Consider the following 14,898-nt stretch of genomic DNA (forward strand, 5'->3'; position numbering starts at 1 on the left):
CATTGTGAAATGTATGACTTTCTGTTACTCTGTTTTTCCTGACAACTTAATGAAGAGGTGTAGCTGGGACTAAATGATCAACTTCTGGGGCAAAAGTAGTGTTCTCTGCTACCTGTCCTGGTGGATCTGGTTGTAGGCAGTGGGTGGCAAAGCACTCGTTTGCTTTTGGGGCAGATACTTGGTTCTGAGCTTTAAAAGTATTCCCAGGGTGTGCTGCACCCAAACTGACTAGGGTGCAATTAACATAACCTTTAATTATGCTTTGCCAACAAAACAATATAAAATTATCAAAGCCCCCCAATTTGGTTGAAATTGAAATGTTTTGTAAGAATACATTAACTTTTACTTTTTTGGTAGGAAACAATCAGAATGCTTTGCATGTCCTTCTTTGATACAGACTTTCTTTCAGCATATATTAGTATTTAAACTATAATCGATGTTTTGGTAATTGGTTGAATCCTTGCTTCAGAAACATTTTATTTAAATTTGTCTTCTGTTCCTATATAGAACAGAACTGTAAAAAAAATTAATTCCAGTGCTTGACTAGCTCGTGTTTTGGCATGAAGTCGTCAAGCACTTAAAATTCCTCATACAACAGATTTAATTGCTTGCTAATCTTGCCTAAAGATTGGCTGAGAATGTCAGCTCAGTTCTCCTGTTGCTTATTTTCAGTAGCATAGACTGCAACTGCTTGGAGAAAATGTACCAGGAGTCTTTACTATAGAATGTGGGTAAAGGGTTATGGAAACCCTTGCCTAGAGGTCAAACTGTTGATATTTAGGTTGTTGGCTATTGATCTGTATCAGTAGTCTGATAGATGTATAGCTTTTGTAGAATGAGTTAATAATTTCTTGGTGTAATGCAAAACCAACAACCAGTTGACCTGAGCTGCTGAACACGACCCCCGTGAAAGGAGTTTGTGTGCGATGCTGCTCCCAGCGCTGCTGCTCTGCTCCATGGAGCCTTCCTCAATGAACCTCTCTTTTAGACAAAGACTGACCGATAGCCGTGCCTTCCTCTTTCCCTTCTACGTTGTGTTGAGCTTTGATGCATGTGTTAGTACTCATGTTGTTGGCTGTTCCCTTTTTTTTAGAAACAAATTTTACCCGCAGTAACTCTATATCCACAGTGAGTAATGGAGAAATTATTGCTCGTTAATGATTCACTTACAGGTTCCCGTACTGCTGTTGCTCAGTGACTTGTGTTGCTGTTGCCTACAGAAGTATTGCTCAGAGGAGCACTTAGACCTGATTTTCATAGTTTCAGTAGGGTTATTGTAATGACAGGGTAGCTGGTGTCTGCCTTCGGTTACTGATCATCTGGTCCGAAGTATATCACCCCAGAGCTGGTCCTAGTGATGCTCCCAGCAGGCTTGTAGAAATTTTGTGCCTTTGAACTATGCAACTACTTAGAGACCACCTTTAACAGTTATTTTTGTATTGGTTTGCAAAAGCTATGCTTGGCTATTTGCTTAAGACTAACTCATGCTTTACCCGTCTTGCTGTATTTACTTCTTGTACACTGAAAAGATTAAATACTAAACTTTGCTTTTCCATTTTGAAACATATTTTCAGGTAAAGTTCTTTTCACAGCTTCTCCAAAGTGTTTGCTTTCTGCATGCACGCTTGGTGATCCTCTTTGCTGGGAAGTGCATATGCTTTGCTGCTGCAGTTGTAAGAATAATGCATCTAATAAATGAGCAGAAGCAAACTTCAACTTTTAAATAACTCTGTTGCAGAAACAGAGTCCTGAAAGAGATGCCTGGGGTCACCGAGTCCAGTCCTTTGTCTTCATCGTGCCTGTCATATCCTCCCTAGGCTGATTAAGTTATGCAGACAAAGCTTGCCTAATAATTCAGCTTCCTATTTTGTAACAGTCATTATTGTAAGCTGTTTCATGGTGCCATTGTTCAAATAAACTAAAAAAAAAAAAAAAGGCTCACACAAGAACAAGAGGATGCTTTCGCTGCTTCTGGCTTGGTTACTTCCTGTGAAAAAAACACTTGCCATGTGGTGCTTGGGATTATTCAGCAACAGTCAACCCAGTAAGAGAAATTAATAAGTTAAAAAGCACTGGAAGCTTCAGGGTGCTGAGAGTATGCAAATGCTGTGGCCTGACTTTTAAACATTCAATATCTTTCTTCTTTTTCTTGATGTCCACTTGCCTTCCAGCATGGGTGGCCAAAGCCCAGCGGCTCTGAATCATTTCCCAGGAACATCCTGCAAGTTAATGGAGGTCCTGGGCTTGGTGGTGCTACAGTTTGATCCAAGATCAGCGTGCAAACCTGCACGCTGGACCAGGGGAGCTGAGAGGCACAGCCTCTGCTTGGCCCTGGGCATGAGCATGGGCGGTGGGAGGAGTAGGAGGCTATCGCAGATCCTGGGCCAAAGGGGGTGTGCAGCATAAGGCTCCATCATGTAGAAGCACGGCAGACTTTCTGATAAAAAGGGGTGATTTGCAAGCCAGTTATTTTTATTATTTTTAGGAGTTCCTGTAGTTGATTTGATTCTAGGGAGAAAAATCAGAATTTTTTAACAAAAGTAATTTTTGTGGTGCTTTTTCTTGTGTGGTGTTTGGGTTTTTTTGTTTGTGTTTGTTTGTTTCTTTGGGTTTTTTTGTTGTTTTTTTTGTTTTTTTTCCTTACCAGTGGTGAACCAAGTCAGGGTTTGTAGAAGGGAAGGCTTTCTTCTCATCATTCTTCCACTGTCATTTTACAGCAATGGCTTCATACCCTCTCCATTTTCTTCCTCTCATGTTGCCCTTCTCCACTTTTTTCTTCCCCGCGTGGCTGCCTTTTCCCTCCCATCCCACCCGTTTGCTCCTGGAGCAGAGCAGGAGCTGGCAGCGACATACTGGTGCACTGGCGGGGAGTTGGGAGCTTGGCCTGCCAAAGCACCTTTGCCTTTCTGAATTCATAAGCTCTGGGTTGTTGCATACCAAAGAGCTCAGATCTGCATTTGGGTTTAAGTTTGTGCAAAAACTGGGAATGTCTCTGTTCATATTTTTTTTTTAATTGAACTCTTAATGTCTGTAAGTGAAGGAGCACAAAACCTGATTATTTTTACTTTTTTGTGAGGGACGCCCCTTCAAAAAAGCCTGAGATTGCTCCGTGTCGTGTTGATCCACATAAATTGTTCGAGAGACGTGGGCCTAAGCTCGTATGGGAAACGGCACTGGATCAATGAAAGAAAACATTCAGCAATGTGCATTTTATACAAGCATTTAAACTTTTTTTTTTTTTGGTTTTGTTTAGTAATAAAAGGAACAAAGCTATTATTAGTGACCATGGGCTTGGGAGTTTGCTAAAGCAGCAATAGTTACTCATCTGTTTTCATTTGCAGAAGTATTCTAACAAAAGGCAGCCACAAATGCAGCGGCAGGGTTAGGAGGTGGATGGTAGGAGTGGAAGTGCAGTTTCTGGAAGCCAGTGCTTACTAAGACCTTTCTGTCTAGTCTTGGTTTTGTGGCCGTCAGGAGCACAGTTCCCGGTGAGCTCTTGCCTTGCTGGATCGAAAAGAGAAAGAATGAATCCCCTAGGTAAGTTCTCCATCCTTTTTCTTCTCTAAGCTGCATTAGAGCTGTACAGAGCAATTGTCACTTCTGGTGCCAGCACAGAGTTGCGTTTGCACATCAGCTCCTGCAGCTGGCTTGCAGGAGTTGGAGAACAAGCAGTGTTGTAAGATTTATTTTTTTTTTTCCTGTCACCTCCCCTCCTGGTCCAGGTAGGAATAAAATTAAGAAATTAGCTGATTTACAACAACAAAAAACTGAAACCCACACAGGGTGGTAAATATCTCCTCGCTTGTTTCTTTTTCTTCTACAAAGCAGCCTAACAAGCACGCACAAGACCTTTGTATGTGCTTTAATGGTCAGCCAGCTGGTTCATGGTTCGCTCTGTTGCGAGTGCCGTGGCCTGCGGAACTGATGCTGTATGCGGTGGGGACAGCGCTGCCTTGTGATTGCAGTTTCCTCAGATGCAGTAAGGGCAGGCAAGTTTTCAGCTGAAAATGCTGTAGTCAAATACAGTCTGTGCCAAAAGAGCATTAGTCCATGGGAAGTAAGAACAAAATACCCTTATTGATTTCCTTGGGTTTGGGACCATGTGCCAGCTGAATTTGGTTAGGATGCACTGAATACATTCTTGAATTTAATGTTGTAATTAAATGCTCAGTGAAAGTTGCTGTCTAATAATCTCATTAAAATCAACCTGTTTTTCTCCCCAATCCTGCAGCAGTTAAGAGTCTGACCTTGCAATCTGAGTCTAAATCCTAAGGTTACTATGACAAATACCATGAGAAATATCTTGAATAAGTAACATAAACTTTCTGATGTAGCTTTCAGAAATTGCTGTTTGTTTAGATGTCAGAGTGCTGAAGATACGGACTTAAAACCATGGAAATGCAGAAGGCATAAATGGAAAGCAGAGATGGAGAAGTAAAACTCTTGTTTGTGCATGAAGGTCTGTTGGGGCGGCTAAGCCACAGCGTAGAAAGTTCAAAGTATTTTTCTAGTGTCTGAAATGATATTGTCTGTGGTTTTTAGATAACAGATAAGCAAGGGAGGAATAATTGAGCTGCTTTATCGGGCTGCTTACAGAAACTTGAAATTCAGCATGATAGTTGAATAAAAGGTCTTATCTATATTTACGGTTGCTAATGGTCAGAAACTGCCATTTAAGAGGCTAGATTAAGTAATCTGTATTAAAATTGTAAATATATTTTTTTTTTTTTCCCCTGGATTTTATGCAGACATTTTTTCAAAAAACATGCCTTCTCTATTTACTACATGAAATAATATTTTTCTTTCAGATGCCAAACTTTTGGGAGTAGACTGATAGAACAGGAAAAATGTTGCAGTTGGTGCACTTGGTGATATTTTTACACAGGGCATTTAGCAGGGCTCTTTTCTGGGTTTTCTTCCTTTTTTTTTTTTTTTTTAATAAAGATTTTGTGAGCACAATAAAATATTTAGACTTAAAAGTTTGAAATGACCTGGCACTAAAGGTAACAAAGAAACCTTCACACTCTTGAAACAGGATTCTGCGCATAGAACTTCAGTTTTCTTGGTTTTCCTCCATGACAAAACTAATTTTTGAAGTTTACTTTGGCAGTAATTCATACCACCATTATGTTAAATAGGAATGAAAGGATGTTTCCAAGCAGCCTGTTGTTTCACTGCTATGCGGAAATACAGTTTTAAATCTATTTTCTGTAGGTGCTTTGGTTTGGTGTTGTTTTTTTTTTTTTTCATTTCCTTGTCTTCTTCCCATGCATCTACAGGTTCCCAACCCCACTTGAAATGGTTATAGTCATGTTTTTAATTGAAATGAGGAAAATATATGATTTGGTCGTTCTGGCTTGAAGTTCACTGCTTTTTTTTTTTTTTTTTGTTAATGCATGTGAAACGTTAACCAATACAAAAATGCATGCAGGGTGGGTCCCATCTTGTATTTGCATATTTGGTTTATGAGCTGCATTTAATCTCAAAATAAGTTATAAAGGTGGACTTTGCTGTAGAAAATGTGTTTTGCTGCTCTCATTATGATGGAAAACACTATTACAGAGAAGCTCTTGTATATTGCTTCTTGGAGGTTAGTACTTGGACTGTTGATAAAATGCTGCTGTTGACAATGCAGTGAGAAAATGATAAATCGGTTAGAAACTGGCTTTTTTTAAGCTGTTGCAGCTAAATCTAGAGTGTTCTGGCCAATTTCTAACAAAACTCGCCACTTCAGGTTTCTGGAGCATGGTCTTTGCGTGCCTGTTACGCCAAGTAGGCAAGGTTGAGGGGTGCACCATTTTGTTCAGGGTGGGAGAGTATCAGCACAGGAGAATGATGTTGGAAAATGGGTCTTATCCATGAGTTATCCCTGTAGTAATATGTCCTTACAGTAGTAGATTAGGAGTTGCCATGGTTCAGTGAGCAGTTTGGGGTGTTTTGTGGTGTGGTTTTATTTTGAGGACACTATTCTCAGCTTATTTTCCTTAAACTGCGTTAGAAGTCCTATGGTTGTCTTCTGGAGGTGAATCAGACCATTCCTACCAACTTCAGCCTGTTATTTGCATGCGGGCATGGAGAGGGCTTTTCATCCTCTCAAACTATGATCTGCATTCACCGGAATCACAGTAGCCTTTTATTGCCTTTTTTATATGGCAGTATGTTGAGGTTTTCCTTAAATAAGGAAGGATACGACTTAATAGATAACTGCAGGGCTGTTTTATTGCTTATAAGACCGCAGGTATCAGAGTCTTGAGTGCCTCCCTTGCTGGCAGTTGCTAATGCTTCATCTGCAATCCTGTTCTGGGCCGCTACAGTACCAAGGTCTTGTCCCTGTTTGAAAATTCAAGCCCCTTTGGTCTGTGAACTGCATTATTCTGCCTGACTTTGCAATCCCCAGTTTACCTGGTGCTGGTTCCGCAGAGGCATGTGGTGAGAACAGTGGTGAAATTTTTTTTTTTTTTTTTTTTGTCTAGGGCTTTTTTGTTGTTTCAGTGAATCTTTGAATCCCAGTCTGGAAAGATTTTATGTGCTGGCTTTTTACTAGTACTAAATGCTTGTTAGATTTTTAAAAACTCGTACATAATCATTCAAATATGAAAGACTTCAGTTTCAAACAACTTGTATATGGACTTAATCATTAGAACATATTACCTAATGCATTTGATCTGCTTTATTTTTTTCAATGTAACATTTTTAGTTTAACATTGTGTATTTTGTAATCATCTCCACTTTCCCCCAACTATTTTTAAAAAACGCTAACAGCATGAGCTAATGTGTCTTTAGAAAGCGCTTGCTCTGCCAGACAGGAGGGTTTTTTTCAGGTTGCATACTTTGGTTTTGTGTACTTATTATTACTTTTTCAGAATAAATTAGACTGTATTAAAAGATCACCAAAGGCTGAAATTCTTTGTTCCCAGACTGGAAATAACATGGTCAGTGAAGGTGTTCTTATTCTGTTCCACTTTTGAACTTCAGTGGAAATCTTGGATGGCAAGTCCAGGACTTTGAACAGGAATGGGATGCCAAGACTTTGGGTTTCTATGCTTCTGTAACAGACTGAAAGGGTTCTTCTTGCTCAACTTGTGACTAGGTGTTGGAAGAGCCTGGCAGGTTCACCTTCAGTTATATCTTGTGTTCCTTGTCAATGCTAGGTAGGATAATGAAAGACACATGACTGTTGGTTGCAGAGAATGGATGATACTGGGATTCAGAGATGTGGTTTAAAGTCCTGTCTTTACTGCCCAGGCTGTGTGCCCCCAAGTGTTCCCTAAGAGGCTCTGCTCAAAATCTTTGTGTTGAAAGTCATTATGGGTGATGGCATCTTAGTCAGATGAAGTGTGCCCTTCAACTGCTGTTTCTGAAAGCTATCCCTCTTCAATCTGCTGTGGATTAAATCTCTACATGCCTTCTGTCTACTTTGTCTCTTTCTGTAGTAGGTATTTCTTGGTTTTTATCTTTGTGTTGGCGGGTGACCCCTAATCTTTGGGTTATCAGTTTTCATTTGGGAGAGGAAGGGCAGGTGAGCTTCTATAGATTAGTCCATATCGCCTGGTAGTTTAATGCATGAGAGCTCCAGCTTTCCAGGATGGCAGAAAGTGGTGGGCAAATGAAGGTGTGGTGGTAAGATATTTGAATGTAAATTGGCTTACTTCTTCTTGCAAAACAAACTCCCTGGAAGGGAATGTGAGTTTTCTTCCTCTATCAAAGTCTGTTGTAAGTTATATGCATGTTATAAACATCTTGACCTGAAAAATACTTAAACTGATTGACCAGTTTTGTCTGTCTGGTCTGAGCTGGTAGAGGTACCCCCTGGGCTGGTCAGGAAGCCATTGCCTGGAAACCAGGGGAGGCCTTCTAGGGGAAGAAAGTATGGTAGGTGTGCCTTTTATTTGTTTTCCTTTTTTTATTTTATTCCTCAACTGAAGATGCAAATATTTTTGCTCAGAACTGGTGACCTACTTCATTTAGGCAAAACTTCTTGACGCTGACTCTGTGGGCCAGTTAAACTGAATAATGTGGCGTGGTCAACAGAAGGAAAATAGGGATGGAGGCTGATCGTTCATATGTGAATGAATAACAGCTTTTCCTTTTCATCACCTGCTCCCACAGTTTTCTAACTGTAGCTTTCTTTTGCGCTATTATGTCAGTTATTTGTACTGCTTGATGAGAGTTTTTGCCTATTTAAGAAATAGTGACTTGGAGGAACTTTTGCATGACAAAAATTACCTTTATTTGGAGCCTGTTTTCAGACCTTTTCTTAATGTTAGTACTTTAAGTTAGTCTTATACGTTGACTTACTCCATTTGAATGTGTGACTGCCCCAAATGAAGGAAGCACTGGACTCTTCTGGTCTCTGCATGGGGAATAGTGTAGCAGCCAGACACAAAAGGTGGGGTTAGCTAAACTATAGTCACTTACTTGCAAAGTGGTGACATAGGCACTCAAGTTATTTCTAAATTAGTTAGAAAGGAGGGGTTACATTTTTGAGGTATTATTTACTGCTTCAGTTCAACACTTCTGAACTCTGGCTCACTCAGCTGGGCTAACGTGGGAGAGGATACGGGCAACGGCGTCCCTGAAGGTGGGGGAGAGGGGGAAGAGAGGACTTCCAAGAAATTGCAGCACAATGACTGCTGACACTCGCTTTCCAGCTGACCTAGTGTGCCAGATACAAGGAAAGTTTTGTTAGGGTCTGGATAGGCTGGTAGCTCTAGAAGAACATATTTGTTTTGGTGGGACCTGCTGAGAAGCCTGTTGAAGCTAGCATGCTTACCTTCCAGAAGGATGGTGTCTGGCCATGCTGATGTATGTGGAGGCAACAGCTCCTGTTTTGTGCAATACTACATTCCAGTGCTACTTCAGATCAGTATGCTCTGCCAGAGAGCTTGCTTTGTCCTGCATCTGTCCCGTTGGAGCCTTTGGCTGGAGGGCATCTTCTGTGGCCTGTAATTCCTTACTGGCTGCTTCGTCCCACAGTGACCTACTTTGATTAGGCAATGAGTCTTTATCTGTAAAGAAGCAAGTTGTTCCTTTGCCAGTCCTCCAGTTGGAAACGGTTTCAGAACTGGACTTCTCAGAATGAGACTGCTGGTACCAATTTAATCTTGTTCATAGCTGGTTTATATCGGTTGGTGAAATGCCAGGGTTGTTCTCTCCTGGGTGTTTGTTTCTCTGCTGTATTTATAGACAGCAACACTCATCCCTGTCAACCTCCATTTTGTGAGATTAAAATGCCAAACTTTTCTTTAGCTTCCCACTATAGAGTGGGCTCTTTTTTCTCTCATCACTTCATTTTCAGCTCCTTGTTCTTGAGCAGAGATGCCCAGGCAGGAGCCCTGGTCTTACACAGATGTCTTGTACTACGGACACTAGTGCTTCTCCATCCTCTCTGGTATTACCTTATCTGATACAGCCTGAGGCTGCTGCTTTTTACTTTATGGTTGTGTTGCAGTGCTGGCCTCTTGTGACGTGAGGAGTGACACATTCCCCTGGGCTCTTCTTTGTCCCATTGAGTTTAAACTCATCATAGAAATGCCGATGATGGACCATATCCTGTTGTGCTTTGAAAGATCCTAATGGAGTTGTGGCAGCTCACCAGAAGGATGAGGTGTTTCTCCTGAACTCTGTTCTGAAACAATAGAGACCAAATCCAGCAGATACAAGTCAAGGGGAATTTTACTCTAATCAATGAGTTGTTTTCCAAAAGCGTGTCAGTGGATCCAAGTCTGGAGCCTTAGTAGAGGCACAGTAGAGGTACAGATGTTTCAGATTACTAGAGACAAGACTGAAGAGCTTATTTTGAAAGAAAATAAGTGGGAATATGAAGAGGGATCCAGGAAAGCCAGTGAGCAATTTGGGTGTGTAATCTGGTAATAAGCTTAAATGCTGTCCACTTATAAGGGGAGAAAAAGCAATGTAGTTTTCATGTGGTACGAACTCAAGACAGTGCCTCATGGCTGGTAGAAGTTGCAGCGTGGTTTAGGATTTGGAGTTATTGAAATCTTTGATTCTTTGAAAATGACAAAACAGTGCTTGAAGGAGAGATTAATGGGGGGCAGGAGGGAAGCAGGACCAGGCGGGCACAGTGGGAGCCCAGACACTCGCTGGGTATCGGTCAGTTCCTGAAGGCGTTGTGTGCACTCTCCAGTTAGAGTTTCACCCTTTGCCTCTTTACCCTCTTTCTCCCCAGTTTGATGTGGTGCCAGCCAGCAGGCCGGAGAAGAGGGGACAAAGCTCCATCTAGTGTAGAAAGGGAGATGTCTGGGAGCTAGCAAAGGAAGAAATCCTGCAGAAGATGGCTTTCCTGAGCCCAGGCGTGGGGTTTGGGTTGGTTTGGTTTGGTTTTGTGATTTTTTTAAAATTTTTTTTTTTTTTAAACTTCTGAATAGGATTGCAAACGCTTTGACTGTGCAAGTGTTAATTGAGTAACTTTGGCATCTTGACAGCTGATGCTCATTTTCTGTACCGTGATGTCTGTAGAGGTTAATACTGGCTTTAATACAATTTAGTCTATAATGTCAATTCTAGGCAAAACTAAATATATGTCCTTCTATTAAGATTAGGAATTGTACAGCCAAGTTACAGCTCTGTGAAAAGAAGGGGCACAGAAGTATAATGATGTGTAAGGTTAACACTTTTAAGGTAGAATATCTTTTGACTCTTCCTGACTGATTTGTACAACCTTAAGTTACAGTAAGTGGCAGATAATTCAAGTATAAATGGACAAGACATTTTATTATCTGCTTTTAAAACAAGAATAACAAATCATCTTGTTTGCTCTGGAGGTTGCTAAAAATAGATAATTCTTGTCTTTTTTTTTTTTCCCCCCTGAGTACTTGGAAAACCAATTGCAGTTCCTGAATGTGGCTTTGCAGCAGCCTTTCTAAATGGATGGGAAAAAAATATTTTCAGTGTATTAGACACATATTGGCAGCTCTGTCAGACAGCTTCTGAATTCAGCAAATGATCGTATGGCAAAAACTGGCTACTACAATTTAATACAGATTTTTCCTGTGGATAATGAAGTAAATATTTTTTGGTTTTCCTTAATCCACTTATGATTTCCCATTCTTATCTAAAAATATGCTGCTTGTCCTTGTACCTGTAGTATTTCTTCTACAGTTCAGTGCCAAAGACTACTTGATAGAATTTGTCCCTGCCTGCAGTGGTAGCTCTTTGAAATCTGTAGGAAGTTGGAATCGAGCACCTGCCTGGGTTTTTGTTGTTGTTTTGGGGCTCTTCAGAGTTTCCCGCATGTTGGGAATCATGAGGATTCTTCCTGCAGGAGGAGGATCCAGGAGTAAGAGAAGGTGGTGAGTGAAGAGAAGATGAAGTTTGTATCCAAAGTGGTAGTCTAGGTGAGGGGGTGGTTTCTAGTGCTAACCTTTCTGAACTAAGAAGGTGAAGAAATGGGAGGGTCATTTTGTTCTCAGCAGCATGTTTCACAAGCATTTATTTTGCAGAAACGTGCAGCTGCTACCAAGTCCAGGCTGACAGCCGTTATAATACAGTTTTTTAAGGACATCAATACAGTCGGCTGCTGGGCTCCAGCAAGTCTGGAACTGTACATCATTTGCAGGTGACTTTTCTGCAAGTTTATAAACCTGTTTGACTAATGTAGGGCTTTATAGTTGTCTGCTGTAGCTTAAAATAACAGGAGGTGTGAATTGCTGCTCTACAGTATTGGTGGGTGCTCCTGCAGGTACTTTGCCAAGGTCATGAATGCTAAATAAACCAGATTAAACAAAACCCTGTTACGAGAATTCATGATTAACTGTAGTCTTTGCAGGATTTATTGGTTATAAACTAAGCGCCTGCCGTTATTTTTTTGTCCTGGTAACTAAGGCAGATGTGAACTTCAAGTCCAGTGAAACATTTTTTGGCTCTTGCCACTGTTTACATGATTCAGGAGTTTGCAGTAGTTCCACAACAAATATAGCTTTGAACAGAAATAGCCATTCAAGTGCTACGCTTCTGGCAGTGCAGAAGAGATTAAGAGGGTCTAACAAAAAGGCTTGTAAATAGTTTTGAGTTGGCTGCTTTTTTTTTTCCGAAATAAACCAATAGCTGTAATGTATTTTGAAAAGTGAGGTATTCCTGCAGCAAGTTACATGGACAACATTAAACAGTGAAAAACATGGACCACGCTGAACAGTTTTACTTTAGCCTTTTCTAGAACTGCAGCAGCTGTATTTATTTTTGAGATTTTATTGGTTGCATAAATTTATTTCTGAGGATTTTTCCTGATGTCTCCTCTTTGAGAAGAACTTACGCTTTTTAAATGCAACATAAGAAAGATGCAGAAGAAAAGGGTGATTGCAAAATGAAATTAAGGCTGTGTATTAGCAGGGCTGCATTTGAGGTGTTGAGAAAAGACTTATGAATAGATTAAGGAGGATCTTTTTGTATATGTTTTGACACTTTGTGAAATCAGAAAGTATAAATGTTACTTTCATGTTTTTGTTTTGAATGAGACTTCATTCTGTATCATGTTTTTGATTTGGTATTTGTTTTATTTACATGTGACCCCAAGTTTAAGTAATTATTTTCTTCTTTCCCTCTCTCTGGTGTTCATGAACAGCTTCTGGCTAGAAACAAGGTGCACAATTTTTTTTTTTACAGGGGCAGAGGGGGAATTGCCAGAACAGTCTCTGGAGATGCCAGTTCCCTAGTACTCCAGCCTTTAAATCAATACTGAGTATTTCTGTGAAAGATTGCGGTTCATATAGATGTCATGAACTTAAAATAGAATTTACAGCTGTTGGATAGCAGATGAAGTGGTCCTCGACTCAACACTTGCACTCACCTACCCCAGCCATCCTGTGCAGCTGCAGAGCAGAATCTGAGGTGTTCTGATGTGAACCGGGAGTGGTTGGGATTTGGGGATAACTACTTGGGAACAGAGGGACCTTAGTGCTGGATGTGGCTGTACAGAGGATGCTTCCTCTGTCAGGAATGTTGTAGGTCATATTAAATGGTCTGAGCAAGGGAAATGAAGGCCATCTTTTCTCTAGTTCTTTGTAGTTAAGCAATTCCTCCAGTGAAGGACCCTTTTTCTTAGCCTCAATTAGCAAGTTTCTAAATATCACTAATGCTTTCTTACATGGACAGCTGGAGCTTGTCCCACCTTCCTGACTGTGCTGTAGATATCCAAGGCAGCAAGACTGGTACATCTGTCCCGCAATTGCAAATCACACTTGCAGTGTAAATACCCAAATGGTTGGTAAAGTAACTTGTTGCTGAATAAAGGCTTTTTTTCCCCCTAGTCATTCAGCCTGCAGAGTAAAACACTCCTCTGTGCCTCAATAACTCTTCCACAAATAGCCAAAAATGTAGAACAACTATGAACAATGCTTAAGGACCCTAAAATTAAAGTTTGTATAAAACCTGTGGACACTGAGGATTTGGTTTCTGCAGTCTGGAGAGTTGCTTTATTAGAGAAGTTGCTGAAGACACTCCCTGATCGGATCAGATCCTGTAGTGAACAGCTAGTGCTGTGGTTAGAGACTGAAGTGAGCATTTGCATAATATCTGTCCAAGATTATTTTAATGTTAGAGTTACTTCGCTAATGTGTTAGGTGGTGATGTTTGTTCCCTTGCATGTAGTATTCACTGCAACAAGTCCTACATGCTGATAATGCCAACCTATCGCACACCGAGCACAATTCACTTTGTGGTTTTCATTATGACTGTTTGGGGTTCTTAATCATTTAAAGAAAATCTTCCCTAAACACTTTCCCTTTTGCTTCTGAAGATCCTGTTTCCTCAGCATACCAGAGGGAGCATGTCATCTGTGCAAGATGAGGCTTTGAGCTGCCTCCTCGTCTTTGGAAAGTGTTGAATAGAGCTGTAACAGTGGAGTCAATAAGCAGAAAACCTTGGGTGAGCAGAAGAATTTAGGCTGGGAATTGCTGGGTCGCTGTAAGCCTTGAGGAGTGTTGTGGCTTTTTGGCTGGGAGGGAGTCTGAGCATGTGAATGATGGTACAAGCTGTGAACACAACATGGTCAAGTCATGTTTTCTGCAGGACTGCCTCTGTGAATAAACTTGTTATCCAACTATGTAAATGAGAGAGAATTTCTGAACCAAGATATGATGGAAAGGTGATGTGGAGTCAGATCTGGGCACTATGTAGTTGCAAAGTATCAAAAAGTGCGGTGATCATACGTCATCTTCCCTCTTGGCGACCATGTTATCTTCTCTATTTACCCAGATAAAAGAAGGTAAATTCTGTATTACAAAATCAAGAACTACAGAGGTTGTTAGTGGAGTGTTATCTCTTTGCTTTTTCTTTTATCACCTCTTGGTTGTTTTAGCTATCTGGCTTTTTGTTTTGCAAATGTGTGTAAGCTCTTTAGAGAGGGAGGTACCCATAGATGTGGTGTCTGAAAAATGGTTCAAAAAGCCTTTGACAAGGTCAGGCTTTCAAGTGAAAGACGGATTCATCTCATGCCTTTTTTTTTTTTTCCCTTCTTTTTGTAATATCTTCTCTAAGTTTGTGATGGCTTTGAAAGTTTGAGGAAGACCACCAAACCAATATTGGGTAATGTAGTTAGCTAGATTTTAAATTCCTCTAACCCTTCATGGAACACTTTTGGGAGCTTGAGGTATTTGTGTGTGTAGGTGCCTTCACCTGCCTGCTCCTTTTCTGCCTGAGGGGTTCAGCCTGTTTGAGCAGAGGTGAAACTGGGGAAACAGTGTGTACACCGTCACATCGAGTCTCCATACCGTTACAGATGCATGTCTAGCTCTTGCAAGATGCACCTCCAGTGATTCCTAGGTGGAGGTTCACCTAGGTGAACCTTGAATGTGAAGGAGTTATGTCCCAGAAAACAAATTTGTCTTGCACCCACCCTCTCCCTTCATCTTTTTGGTGATAAAGATCGTGAGAAAACTGCGC

At 40.8% G+C, this 14,898-nt stretch overlaps 1 protein-coding gene across 11 annotated transcripts in view; it reads left to right on the forward strand.

Moving 5' to 3' along the window:
• Window positions 1–14,898, forward strand: part of MITF (melanocyte inducing transcription factor) — a 111,387-nt gene that overhangs the window by 37,906 nt on the left and 58,583 nt on the right. The window lies entirely within an intron of this gene.

This window comes from Strix aluco, chromosome 11, assembly GCF_031877795.1.
Source record: "Strix aluco isolate bStrAlu1 chromosome 11, bStrAlu1.hap1, whole genome shotgun sequence".
NCBI classification, from domain to species: Eukaryota; Metazoa; Chordata; class Aves; order Strigiformes; family Strigidae; genus Strix; species Strix aluco.